Source organism: Belonocnema kinseyi, chromosome 9 (assembly GCF_010883055.1).
Source record: "Belonocnema kinseyi isolate 2016_QV_RU_SX_M_011 chromosome 9, B_treatae_v1, whole genome shotgun sequence".
Taxonomy (NCBI): domain Eukaryota; kingdom Metazoa; phylum Arthropoda; class Insecta; order Hymenoptera; family Cynipidae; genus Belonocnema; species Belonocnema kinseyi.
This window is the reverse complement of record NC_046665.1, coordinates 65,015,802-65,030,977: the sequence shown is the minus strand read 5'-3', so window position 1 is coordinate 65,030,977 and position 15,176 is coordinate 65,015,802. Positions and strand designations below refer to the sequence as shown.

The following is a 15,176-nucleotide window of genomic DNA, read 5'->3' as shown; positions in this document are numbered from 1 at the left end:
TAGGAATCACTTTGGAAAAATACTTGAAATTACAGAAAAAAAATTAATGGCAGTAACATTTTTAACCAGGGAGCTAAGGGGTTCTTTTTTATATATAAAAATCTGTGGTACAATTCCAAACGTCACATCTCAATGGTCGGACCATTTCTATTGGATTCTAATGGAAAATTATTATTCTAAAAACGAAATTATGCGAAAAACTGAAGAAAAGAAGTTATATCCGAGCTATTGTAATTTGAAAAACCCTCATTTGTTGGGGTTTTCATTATTTCTGGATTTTTGAGATTTCAAAATTTCCATTTTTTGGCATTCTTGACTAAAGAGTGGCCAAGAATTTATGTTGAGCAAATCCTCTCGAAAATATGCTCAGCATCACACTCTAGAGTATAAATTAAACATGCGTCTCAAACTTAGTAAAAACAGAAGATACGATTTTTAAAATCTTATTTCAAAATGCTCCTAATGCTCCTTCCGAAATTGGCAAAATTTTAAAACTTTTTATTTCAAAAATGGTTTGAAAATTGATCATTAGAGAAGAATTGTCAAATATTGCGATTGTAAGGATAATCTAGAAATTATGATTCCTCATTTTCACTAAGGACTTCAGTAATACTTTTCAAATTTCTAGGAATGAGTTCATTAATATTTTCAAACATTACAGTTTTAAACAAATTATTCTAACTTGGGTAGTTTTTGACGTAATTAAGATATTCAAAGTTTTCTTCCAAATTTTGGCGAGATTTAATTCTTTTTTTCGAAATCGACCAGAAAGATTTGAAATAGTATTAAAATTAACAAAATGACGACAATTTTCATTCAAGATAAAAATACTATTTTAACAAAGAAGAAAAAATTATACCGTCGGCCATTTTTTTTAAACCTGCATAATACTCAAAAGTTTTCAAACAAATCTCAATTCTGCGATTTTGTTAATTTTTAACTGTATGAAATTATTCCAGTATATTTCGAAATACAGAGACCGCACGTCATGAAAAGCCTAGAAATGTGGGAAAAGTGAAAAAAGAGGGATTTTCAAAGTACCTTAACTCGGAACCTATTAAAGATAGAATGGTTTTTTTTCTTCATTTTATTCATTTCTTTTTGCTGCTGGACATTTACAGAAATTTATATGTCGAAAAGAACCCCTTAACGAAATTTTCTTATTAAAAATTTTACTGTACTTTTTTTTCGTTGACTAAAATTACCAGATGCCTGGTCTAAATAAACTATTTAAAGAGACAGATTTAAGACGACGGCGACTTCGCCGAGATTTGATCCAGGAATGGAAAAAGGCTAGCCATCTTGAAAATTTTCACAGAGATAGATAATTCCTCGAAGAGTCATTTCCAAAATTTCGAAAACTCGTGCACTAAACGTAGGGGTTTTAATATTATATTATACATTTTTTAAAGAAAATAATGTTCTTAATTTAATAAGGAAAGAAACAAAAACTTGTAGTTTAAATTTCACGCCAAAATGAATTGAAAAATTAAAGGTGCTCTTGCGATTTTTTGGTGAAAAATTTTAACTCGAGATTTTCTCAGGGATCCATAAGTTGCAAATTGTTAGAGACTGGGAAGAAACTATAAATTGGCCGTTGATTGGTTTCATAGATGGATTTAAATTTTATTTTTGCTACAAAAATTGTCACTACATAAGAAAATAGTTACTGAAATCACAAATTAGAATAATAATTAATTTTAAAAGTCCATCTTTGATTTCAAGCATGCTTTTTGCGTTAGAAAAAAATTGTTGAATAATGGCTTTATTATTTCAACTATCCTATATTAAAATCAACATTTTACTAATCTACATTTTAATTATTCGCGATTTAAACATCGTTCAATTTTAAAAGCTTTTATTTCACATACACATTTAATTCTACGGGATTTTTAATATAGAATTTTAAAATCAGCTTCAAATTTTAAAAAATTTACATAATTTGAGTTGAAAATTGTCGTTAGCTTAAATTTGAATTTTTATCCAAGATTTAAGTGATTTTTTGACGTCCGCCTCCCCCCCCCCCCCACTTATGAAGTCCCAAAAATCTTTTAAAATAATTTTTAATTTAAAAAAAAAATTCCAATTATTTAAATATTGTTGTTTTACAACTAATTCATTAAAATGTACTTTTTTACGTTTCATCGGACACTTCGTCATCAAAAAGACGGATGATATTTGTTTCAAGCATTTACCAATTGTTTAAATAATTAATTATTATTCACTTAAAACGTTTCTCAAAGAAATGGTTTAAACTTATTAGTTGTTTAATATGTTTAATTTTGTCTCTTATTATTTTGTCAAATAATTTTTTGTTCAAAAAATGTTTTTCGCAAACAAATGCTTGAAATTTCTTCTTTTCTTTGATTAATGTGGTCATTTTTCATGGTTAAGAACAATATATTATGCTAACATTATTACCAATTGTTTAAACAATTTATTTTTGATGATATTTTTAGTTTTGATGAAAATTCGAAAAAGTCTTATTTGCTTTCTAAATTGGGTAAGTGTGTCGCTTATCTTGAAATATTTAAATGTCATAAACATTCTTTAAAGAGTGGGGTAGTATTATCTGAATTACGTAGTTAATAATAAGTAACAAGGTTAATCAAATTTTAAAAAACTACTACTACTACCTCTCTTTAAAAAAAGTTACAAGTGCATAATAATTAATTGTTTAAAAAATTGTTGAATTTTTTAAACGAAGGTCAGTTTTTCTATGAATGACTATATGATTAAACGTAAAAATTTCCTTTATATGAGGTTTTAGGAATAAAAATATTAAAAAAAAAAATAGAAATTGTTTAAACGATTGCAAAACGTTTTAAAACATTTAACTTGCGGAATAAAATAATTGATAGCAAAAAAGGGAAAAAGCAGAGCTCATATGTGTCAATTTTTCGAGAAATTATCAATTAAATTTTTTTTTTAATTTTCAGGACTTTATAAACCGTGACCTTGGGGGAAATTTTTTTTTCTGCGAACCTTACCAAATGGTTATTTTTTTCATTAAAAACTACCATCCGTATACAAAAAATCCACATTAATAGTATATTTCTAATCTCTGATGTGGAATACAATAGGTTTCAAAATTTTGGAAATAATTATTGATGTGCGACAGCGATATGAACTTTTTCGTTCCAAAACGCAGACGGTGACGAAGTTCCCATCCTAGGATTTAAGATTGGTAATTATTAAACTTAAATCTATCTATTAAATTAATCCTGGAACAAATAAAGTGTATAATAGAAACATAAAGTTTCGTCACCCTCTGAAATTTCGGGGCAAGCTAAGCCCCCAGAACGTGGTCACTTTTTGTGACTCTGACCAAAAATTGATAAATAGAAAGATCACGATGTGCATCATTTTATCGATATCAATGCTCGAGATCTGCCGTTTGGGTTACGTAATAAGAATTAATACATATGCATAAAGAAGATTCATATGAAAATTCCTGTCTATATGCGTAATCTTAATTTTCTGACTTGAAAAAATTTCGTTCTTTAAAGTTTTTCAAGATAAATCGTGCTTTTTTCATTATGGTTGTCGCAACTTAGCGCATGATTTTTGGTTCATGTTTAAGGCGTTCAATACATTTAATTTCTCAATTAAAAACTGTTTAGAATTTAGGATTTTTCCAATATTTGAGCGCCTTAAATTCGAATTTGTACTGACGTAATAGCCCAGTTTTGATCGTTCAAGGAAAGGACCTCGTCGCAACAAAATGTTGAAAAAATTTGCAATTTCTGTTTTGTAAAAAAGGGATGGAAGAGAAAAAATTTATGGATGTGGATTTAACTACTCTTCTGTGATTACTAATTTTACCTGCAATTGTATCCTGTCACTAATTTTAAGTTCAGAATGCGAAACGTCGTTTTACAATTAGTTGAGTGTTTTTTCAATTGCGTTTTTAATGAGAGGAGAAATTAAATTAATTCCGGGTTTTCAAAAAAATATTTGTGAAGTATATAAGTTCGAATTTTCACAAGATTTTTTTTAAATTTTAACTTTATTCACATTTTATTTATACTTTTAAGGAGGATAGTGGAGGATAGGATTTAATCTTCCAATTATAAAAAATATTTTGGAGAACATCCGATTGGAAAATTTAGTTTGGATAGATTTTTGATTGCGGATGTCTATTTTTACTTGTGCAGAAGGGGTGAAAAAAAATTATTTTATATATTTTCTTGTTTTGTTTAAAAAAATTTGTCTCCAAGCGAACTATTTATTTTGTTTTTTGTTCGACTTGCTGGTCGGAGTTTATCATTTCTCTCTTCAAGTTTTAGTTTCTAAGTTTTAAAGATTATAATTTATGAACTATGTGTATCAACATCGTTTGATCTGTTATAAAATTTTATAATGAAATCGCATTGTGCATTAAATGTCGATGCGTTAGATTTATATAATTTAATTTTCAATTTGCAGTTTCAGTTTAAAATAGAGATTTTATTTTTAATTTTAGAATTTGTACTTTCGGGCGATGTTGGAGGCAAGCTTTACAAATAGTATCTTTTGCCTATTTACAGCTATTTATATGAATGAAAATAAATGCAGCCTGTTTCCTTCCACCGTTCTATTTCCCACAACCCGATATCCAGTTATTGTTAATAATATGTATTCAGTATTCATGTTATTTTAGATTATTATAATATTATGGTTTAATATTGTGACCATCAATATTGTAATCTATTATTATTATATAATACATTTTTTTCCAAAGTTATCTCGTTTTATTTGTCAAGGTGACCTTTCACAATTTTTTATAAATACGCTGATATCTGGATTTCCGTAAACTGGATTTGTACGTTCTTAGAATTGCTTTCCTCGGCAATTTGATATGCGGACCGAGAAGTACGCGGTGCTCAGTAAAGCGTGATAAACAGAATGAGTACAGTTTTTGATCACATAAAAAAATAATAATTTGAGAGAAATGGTTTTATTTTTCAAGCAAAATTTTTTTTTATTTGTTTACAGATAAATGTGTAAAGAGTCTTGGAAAATTAAAAAAGCTACCTCAAAAATATTCAGTTTTTAATGGTTTTTCATTCATTTGAATTGCTTCGAATCCTTTTAAACTCTTTCAAATTCTTTCGAACTCTTTTAATTTCCTTGAAATCAACTGAATTTCTCCGAATTCCCAGATATATCTAAATTCATCTAAATGGACTGAGTTGCCTGAATTCCTAGAGTTCGTGGAATTTTCTACAATCTTATATCTCCCTGAATTCCAAGGATTTGAAAATAATTGAAAGAATTCATAAGAATTGACGAAAGTCCATTAATTCAGGAAATTTAAAAGATTTGAAGTAATTCGGAAGATTTTGAGAATTCAAATAATTTCAGGAATTTAGAATATTCCAGCAATTCAGGGAATTTAGAATATAAAAAGATTTCAGAGACTGCGGGATATTGAAGGAAATCAGGTTATTTAAAGATTACGGGGATTTCAGAGAATCTAAAGCATTTTGGAAATTCAAAATATTTATGCAATTCTGGAAATCTAGAGAATTCAAGGAATTCAAGAAATTTAGAGAAATTGAAGATTTCCGAAAATTTAATGAATTTAGAGAATTTAAAGAAATCAGAGAATTTACGGATTTCTGAGGGATTCTGAGAATTCAGAATTAAAGGAATGCAGAGCTTTTTATTTATTCGAAAATTCAAGAATTTAATTGAATTTAGAGGATTTCAGGGACTTATCGCGTTTAACGAATTCACTGAACTTCAGGAATTTAGAATATTCCAGGATTTTAAGGTATTCAGAGATATAAAGGATTTGAAAAAATACAAAGTTTTTCAAGAAATAAGGGCATATGCCAAATTTTCATTGCTCTAAATATAAAACTCATAATTTAAAAAGAAAAATGAAAATTATTTATTTTAATTTTTGAAAGCTGTGAATTTTTAGATTGAATGGTTTTCAATTTAAGAACGTTCTAAATTTGAAAGTGATCCATTTAAAAATGAAAAATCGAACAATTTTCAGTTTTAAATGCTAAGTAGAGAAATTATTTAAATTGGTAAGCCTTAGTATGATAATTTCTCTATATTTATTGACTAAGGCTTCAAGGCTCTTGAAACGTCTTGGGTTTTCGCGAGATACACAAGATGCATAAGAATGCATTATTTAAACTTTTAAAGCATTATTTCAACCACATAATCTAAAGGCAATTTTACTCGTAGGAGCGTAGCGATTTTTTCAAAAAATGTTGTTGATTTTTTTTTGTAATTGAAAGTTGAATGTTTTTTGCGTCAGTCAAATAAAATCTGCAGTACTGCGTCTTTGTCACTTATAGGAATATAATAAAATAATAAAAATAAATAATAATAATAACATATTTATAATTTTTCGAAAATCTTCCTTGTCGAGAAAAAGGATATTATTATGTATACATATTTGCAAACAATTATCATTAAATGTTATTATTTATTTTTATCGTTTCATATTATATATTACTATAAGCGACGAAGACGCGGTCTATTAAAGAAATAATTCTGCTTTGAACATATAGCTACCAGACTATAATTTATCAACTTTTTCATGCATTTACAGAAATAAGAACAAATAAATTATGGAAAACAACTTAGAACATCTTAGTATGCCAAATGTGTAGAGTATAGACTGTAGGTGACGATAAAAAATGTTCTGCGGCAATCAAATAACTACCGGTATCAACAAATTTTAAACAAAATTTAGAATTTTAGAGATTTTGTAATAAAATTTTAATAATTTTCAAGGGTTTTGAAGGTATTAAGATAATGAAATTGTTTTCTTAACCCTTAATCACTTAAGACCGTCTACAGGCGCTCATCATAAAATCCGATTTTTATCATTTTTAGGTAACAAGCTTAGAATTAGACATCATAAATACATTCATCAGATCAAATTATAGACTATTCTGCATCACGTGAGGTGGTTATGAGTTATCGTTTACTCAATAGAAACCGAGAAAGTTATGAAATTTGAAAAAAAAATTTTTGCAAAAATCGATCAGAAAATGACCATGCATCAATCCTGAATTTTTTCAGAATTTGTATTCAACGGGATTAAGCTTGGCGGTTTAAGGATTTAAATTCCAGGTAAAATTTATTTTAAAGAAATTTTGCGAGATAAAAAAATTTCACAAAAAATGTGAACAAGTATTCAGAGATATTGAGAAGATTTAAAAGTATACAGAAATAGCTTAACTTAAAACTAAATGTAGATTTTTGAAGTAAAGATTTGGAAACACCAAATCAAACCATTCTTCAACCGACAATGCAATAATGAATTATAAAAAAATTATTTCCTCTGTTTTCTTCTGTTTTAATTTTTGTTCGAAAAATAAATGAAGTTGAATTGATAGCTCTAATTTGTTTTTATTTTGTCGTGACCGTAAGATAGAAAAAATAATTTTTCTACAATAGATTTTTGAAGATTACAACAAAATATTTAAAACATTTTTAAGAATTTGGAAAGGTTTCAAGAAAATTACATTTTTTTAAAGATTCCTCTAAAATAATTATATTCTTAACCAACTATAGCAGAATTTTTAACCAAGAGATGAATCCCGAATCGAAAATATGATAGTAGACTTTTCAAGAACAAACATTTTAAACAAGAATAGTTTAATTTTATTATTGAATTCTATTCATTCAGTTCAAATTAAAGCCAAAACCTATAAAAAGGAGAAATTTTCTTAAAACGCGAGAAAGAACAAGAATTCTTTAAAAGAAAGGGATGACCTCGGGAATAACAGAGTTTATACGGACGACCCCTGATATGTTAATTTAATCTACCCTAGGTGTTCATCTTTCATTATATCAATATTTTCTGACATAAAAAATGTCTAAAGAATGTAATTAAAAGTATTCCCATGCTATTATCAAATAATTTTAACTCATTATTCATTGTCATAAATTATCACAAAAGGGAAGGATGAGCCAAAAATCACTGAAAATATTTTCCAGGAATAAATAAATAAAAATAGTCCAGGAATCTTGTAATTTTACACCGTCTTAAGTAAGTAATGCGCGTTTTTTTTGTGTTGAAACGGTTTATTAAGAGATCTTGATTACAGTTCAAAGTTTTCTAGAAATGACACCCGTGCGTCCCGGAGATATTTTTGAAAAAAATTCCAAAAATCGTGTTTGCGTGGACTGCCCTGACCCATTGCATTTATAGCAAAATGTTAAGCACCAAAATCAAACTAGAGGAAATTCTGAAAAAAAATAAGGGAAAAAAACCCTCCTATCTTCAATAGGTGCCGAGTTATGTTCCTTCAAAGAACCCGGATTTAAAAAAAGAGGCTAAAACCCCAATTCTGAAGTTTGTATCTGTACTTTGGAAACCTGTTCATTTTTACGAAAAAATGTTCAGCACTTCGATTAAAGTAGACGCAATTTCCAGTAATTAAAAAAAATGCAATGATTTAGCGCCAATAGGTCATCAGTTTTGACCTCTCAAAGCTTACCACTTTTAATCTATTTTTCAGGGCCAATTACTCGTGTTCAGTTTTTTCAAAATCTTCATAGATCAAGATTTATTAAGTATACATCATAAGTATGACTCTTATATACATCATAAGTATTGACTCTTCGAAACATCATTTTTGTTTACAATTTTGAGCTATTTGTAGCCAAAAAAGTTTTTTTTATTTCTCGTTTCTTACATGTCCTACAGAAAAACGTTAAAAGAATAAATCATAGAGGACTAAATCATGTGTAAAATAAAATAAAATGTTTTAGTTCATGTAAGTCACGAGTTATGACCATGAAATGTTGCCCCTTTCCATTCGGAAGTCTCTGTATGTACTGTAAAAGGTACTGCCACCGTATTTAAACTTATTGGTGGCATATATGCATTTGTAGTTAATTACAAGTGCACTTTTTTCTCTTTTTTTTGTTTGTTAAAAAATAATTCATTATTCCACCATTGTTTCAATAACACGGTTCACTCTATTGACTGTGTGCATATTTCATGTATTTACATTGACAAAATTACTTCTAGAATATCTGTTGTCGAAAATAAATGAAAAAAACCTGGTTTTATATTTTTTATTTATTATTTATTAAAAAATGTCATTAAAGTTTTTAGTTTTATAACGTTGTATTATTTTATGTTAGGAATGCCAAAAATTGATAATTGATCAATTAATCATCGCAGATGAAACAATTATTGTTAATTGTTGATAATAAAAGAATATGTAAATAAATTAATTACGCAATAATGCAAGAGACGAAAAAAATAATTAAATAATTGACTAATTGATTGACTGACACATTACTAAGTATCAAAAGATAGTTTACATCTCAGCAACTTGAAAATTGTTTTGTAACATGAATAATCATAATGTTTCTTTAAAAAAAATATTTGTAAATATGTAGAAGGTAATATTAATGTTTATATTGAAAGTGTTAAAAAGAAATATTGAAAAATATTGAAACATTACATGGTGGATTTTAATCCTATTGGGAAAAGCACTAAAAAATAAGCGATTGACACTCTTCTTCTGTGGTGGTATAGAAAATCGTTCATCTATAAAATAATTTTCAAGTAATTTATCAGTCAGTCAATTAGTCAATTATTTAATTAGTTTCTTCGTCACTTGCATTATTACGTTAATGATTTGTTTCCATATTCTTTTATTATCGACAATTAACAATAACTGTTTTCTCTGTGACGATTAATTTATTAATTTTTGGCATTCTTAACATAAAATAATACAACGTTATAAAACTGACCCCTTTATTGAGAGTATTTTATAAATGATAAATAAGCAATGTAAAACCAGTTAATTTTTGTTCGACAACAGACATTCTGGAAGTCATTTTGACAAAGTAAATACATCAAATATGCACACAATTGATAGAATTAAGCTTATTATTTAGATAATAGTTATAAGATTGATTATTTTTTGCAAAATTTAGTCCTCTATAATTTATTTTCTTACCGGTTTTCTGTAGGATATGTTTGAAACAAGCAGTTTAAAAAAAACTTTTTTGTGTACAAATAGCTCAAAATAGCAAACAAAAATTATGTTTTTTTGCCCAATCATAACTGTTGATCTATGAAGAGTAGAAGATTTTTTTTTTAATTTACCCATAATTTCCTGCACTACAACTTTTTCTTTTGCACCACTTATGTAGCTTCACCGAGAAGCGAAGTATTTTTAAAAAACTGAACACGAGTAATTCGCCCTGAAAAATACATCAAAAGTGGTAACCTTTGGGAGGTCAAAACTTAAAACCTATTGGGGCTAGATAATCGGCACCTATTGAAGATAGGAGGGTTTTCTTTCCTTCAGTTTTTTCAGAATTTCCTCTAGTTTGATTTTGCAGAGAACATTTTGTTCCAAAATGCAATGGAGCGGGTCAGTCCACGTGAACACGATTCTTGGAACTTATTTCTAAAATATCACCGGGACGCACGGGTGTCATATCTAGAAAACTTTGAATTTTTTTCAGAAGCCCTTAATAACCGCTTTAACAAAAAATACGTATTACCTACTTAATACGGTGAAAATACCTTTTTTCTACGAGATTCTTGGACTAAATGTGGATGCCCCCTTAGCCAGGGCACTAAAGCCCTGTTTCAACTTACTTTTAAAGTTACTAATAATTAAAATTGCACCATGAAAAAATAATAACAGCCCCCATGGACAAGAGATGTGATAGATTCTCTCCTACCCGAAAATTTCATCTAGACATCTTCATTCCATTGAAAATAAGAAAGTGGAAAAAAATACATGAGCCGGTCCGTAATTCGTGATGCCCTTAATTTCCTCTGAAGTTAAACAAATATTTCACTTTAACTTTAGGTTTTTGATGCCAATTTTTCATAAGAAGATTTAAAATTTTCGCAGGACATAAGATTTACGCCTAGATCTCGAAAATCTAAACTGTCAGCTCTGCACGCATAATTCAACTTGCAATACACTTTCACCAACGCATAAATACGTGTGTAAGTACAGTTGTCTTCCTAGTTTACAGGTCATTCGAATAAAAATATTTGGAATGTGTGGCTTCCCCTGCCACTAGGCTAGATAGAAAGAGACTTTCGCTTTCCGTTCGTTTTCGTTCCGAAGAGTGAGTTCAGTTCTTCATTGTTGAGCTCTCTTCTCGTCGCTTTCGCCGATCCACGTTCAATCCACCAAACCAAAGGATTACCGGCACGTCGCCGGTAGTCCCTGTCGCAGTCGGAAATAATTTGATTGGGCTGCTTCCGAATGTCAGTTCATCAGCTTTCAGAAAATTGTGCTTGTCATTCTCGGAAAAGATTATGGTGACTCGTGATTGATTTTTTAATTTTCGCGCGCAATCATTAATCAATTTCAAGTGAAGGAGCATTACGCTCTTCGACTCAAATCCGAGGATAAAAAATTTAAGCGGCTCATGTGCGGGAAAAGAAATTTCAGGAAGCCCATATATTTTTCACAGTTAGCAAGATTTGAAAATAGTGGATTTATTTTACTTCTGAGGAAGAAGATGAAATCTTCTAGTAGGATATTTTTTTATATATGCAAAAAACTTTAGTATAGATTAGTATAGTATTTATAGTATAAATTAGTATAGAATGCTGATTCGATTTTCTCATTTCTTTTTTTCTTTTAATGTAAGTTAACTAAATTTCAAAGTTTCAAAGTTGACATTTTTCTTTAATAAACGATCCCATTTTTTTCAACTACTCATATTTATGTAAATCTTCATGGAATTAGTAAAAACACTACTTACAAATTATTATTACAAACAATTATTTACAATTTATTTAATTTATAATTTTGTTTAATAACAAACTAATGCGTGAAAGTGCTACTTTAAGATTAAAAATACTTGGAAAATTTATTTTTTGCTTGAGATATAAGCAAGAACCAAGCCTATATTGGCACCATATATGTAAATGTCAACCTTCTAATTCAATTTTTTTTTTAATTATCGAAGGGAGAGGAAAATTAAAAAAGGCATTTTTTCTCGTAAACGAAATAATCGGTTTTTATGAACAATTATATGTTATAAAGATCAGTAATACTAATTTTTAAAAAGTAACTTGAATAATAACAACTATAAACATTTTTAAAAATCAAAAAAATGTTTGACATTATGTTTTATATTCACACCTCCAATTTTTTAAATATCCTTATGTTGCCTAATTCAATATATTCTTTTATAAATTAATCGGAGTGGATAATCGTAACAAAAGTGTTCACCTGTTTTTTTTTAATGAGAATTTTTTTTCAGTTTCTTTCGAAAATTGTCTCATTGGTTTTCAGAACCTATGTTTTGTTCACTAAAATTGATTAAGCCATTTTCGATTAAAATTACTTTTTACCTCCCCCCCTCCAATAACTGAAAAAAATGGGATTTCGCGGTTAATAGTTTGGGAAATTATATGTGATATATGCACCAACTTACGGCATTAATTTGGGTCTGATAAGGGTGAAAATTTTAAATTTTGCTATAAGTTGGTGTTTATGTGACGTAAAATTTTCCAAACTATTATTGGATGTTATGGAGATTGAAAGAAAACCAAAAGATGTAGTTTTTCTTGAAAACGGCTCAACCAACTTTACTCAACAAAACATATAATTTGAAATTTTCGAGAAAAATTGATTTAAAAAATCTGAGCAAAAAACAAGGTGAATTTTGTTGTTTTAACCATGATGCACTACTGCGATTGATTTTTGGGAAAATAAGTTAAAGTGGACAATGTAAGAATATTTAATACAATGGTCGAGTAAATATCAAACATAAACTGAAAAAAATTATTTTTATTAAACTTTTTTCTTTAATTCAAACCCAATTTTTTATTTTGTTAAGAATGTTTCGATATTGTTTTTCGTAATTAGTCTCATTCACCTTTATAAAAGCTATTGCGTTCACTAAAATCTGTTTATTCGCACATTTTACTAACGAACAAAATTTTTGCATTTTTTTAACAATTGTACTAAAAAATCCGCGTTTCCATCATTTTTATAGTAAAATTGGAATAGTTTGAAGAAACAGCGAGACACTCTTTAAAACGACGAAATTGCGGATTATTTAGAAAAATGTTTTAATTTTTTAATTTAATTTATTGAGAGAAAAGCTCACAGGGCTATAAATCACCTTTACGAGCTGCACAAATTAGACACATAACATAATTTTTTTTAATAATTTAAAAAATAAAAAATAATTTTTTTTTATGAATTACACCGGCACACAAAAAAGTGGTCTGTCCGACAGAATACACTAGCATATCTATATGTTTTTGGGATCACTGAATTCGAAACCGGTGTCAAAATAACCAAGTTGGCTCATATTTTTCTAAAAAACGAAAAAATAGACTTAAAATCGACAAAAAGAGCGAATTTCAGGTATATTTTTGCAAAAAAAAAAATATTTTCTCGCCCGGTGGACTTAACTAAAATATTTATATGTCCTTTGGGTCGCTAAATTCGAACCTTAGGCCTAAATAACCAATTTGGCTCATACTTTCTCGAAAATCGCAAAAATAGACGTAAAATCGGCAAATACAACGATTTTTCTTGTATGCTTTTGCAACAAAAAAATTTGTCATGCCCGGTGGTCTAAATCAGTATATCCTTATGTTTTGGGGTCGCTTAATCCGAATCCGGGATCAAAATAGCCCAGTTGGCTTATATTTGATCGAAAAATGCAAAAATAGAGGTAAAATCGACGAAAACAGCGGTTTTTCGTGCATATTTTTGCAAAAAAAATATATCTTCATCCTCGGTGGACTTATCCAGCATATGCTTATGTTTTTGGGGTCACTAATTCTGAATCCGGGGTTCAAATAACCCAGTTGGCTCAACCTTTAAACCTTTACCTTCCTCGACTGGGATTGTCGTTTACTGTAGATTCTCTTTGCGTCTCACGTTTCGGGGTTTTTGATTTGCGTTAGTTTCCTTGCATGGCAATAGTAGGATTTTTTGTAAATAAATTTTATTTCCTTATATTTACCCAGGAACAACGACGTGGACGTAGTAAATTCTGCACCCTTTGTGGTGCTTTACTACCGTTAGTTCCCTTGCCTCTCACGCTTATAGGGTTCTTTTATTTTTTATTTTTCTTTATATCGCTTGTATCGAACCCTTTTGTCCTTAAAAGTCCTACGTAGTGGGTTTCGATTTCGTTTGGCACCTTTATTGACTTGATCTCGTTTTAAACTCCAGCGGTAGTCAGCCATCATGTTGATATTCCAACATCCCTGATAGCGCCTCTCCATCTCTTTTATATCCTGGTGGAAACGTTCGCCTTGCTCTTCACTAAAGTCTCTCAGGTTGTCTGGAAACTTATTTATAAGCGAATGAAGAAAATGTAGATTCAAATTCATAAGGCAGCCTAGTTTACCAAAGTTTGTTGCCATTTCTGAAACCACATTTTGATAGTATGGACTTTTCTTATTACCTAAAAAGTTTTTTACAACATTTTTAAAACTAAGAGAGGCATCTTTTTCAGTGTCAGACATTTTTGTAATGAATTCTAAATCCTGCACCATTTTTCTCATCTGCGGTCCATCGAAGATCCCCTCTTTTAATTCTGCTTCGGAAAGTTGTGGAAATTGATCTTCCAAATACGCATAGCAATCGCCATCCTTGTCAAGCGCTTTGACAAACTGTTTTATAAGACCCAGTTTTATATGAAGGGGTGGAATCAAAACTTCTTTTGGTTCAACTAGTGCATCTTCAATTATATTTTTTTGTCCTTGCTCAAACGATGATCTTTTTGGCCATCTTTTTTTCGTAATGACGAACGCGATCTCTACTGTCCCATAAGCACAAGTAACAAGGTGTTTTTGTATACCCTGATTGCTGTCCTAAAACGATTCCACGAATTTTGAGATCCCCGCAAATTTTCCACTTATAAGTTGAGTAATTGATTTTTTTCAGGACAAATTTCAAGTTACTGTAATGCTCTTTCAGTTCCGTAGAATATGCGATTGGAATTGGAGCGTAAATTGGAGCGTAGTATTATGCAATAACACCGCTTTTAGACTGCGCTTAGAAGAATCAATGAATAGCCGCCAATTTTCCGGTCTTTACAGTCCAGGTTTCATTTTTTCCATTAATCCGTCAATGTTTTTACAATAGACTAATTTTCCATTATCATTTTCTTCAGAAGTAAAAAACTGTCTAAACTCTTTTTCCCTATTTCTGTAGAAACTTGATTTAATTCCTTTAGCTAATAAGTTCTTC

General features: G+C 29.3%; 1 protein-coding gene across 2 annotated transcripts in view; it reads left to right on the top strand.

Moving 5' to 3' along the window:
- Positions 1-11,117: 11,117 nt before the first annotated feature.
- Positions 11,118-15,176, top strand: part of LOC117179701 — a 32,251-nt gene continuing 28,192 nt past the window's right edge. The window contains exon 1 of one of the 2 annotated variants that reach the window (XM_033371727.1): positions 11,118-11,266. The gene's annotated coding sequence lies outside the window, so the exon portion shown is untranslated. Of the gene's footprint in view, positions 11,483-15,176 lie in introns of both variants that reach the window. The other variant, XM_033371728.1, reaches the window with a different exon arrangement.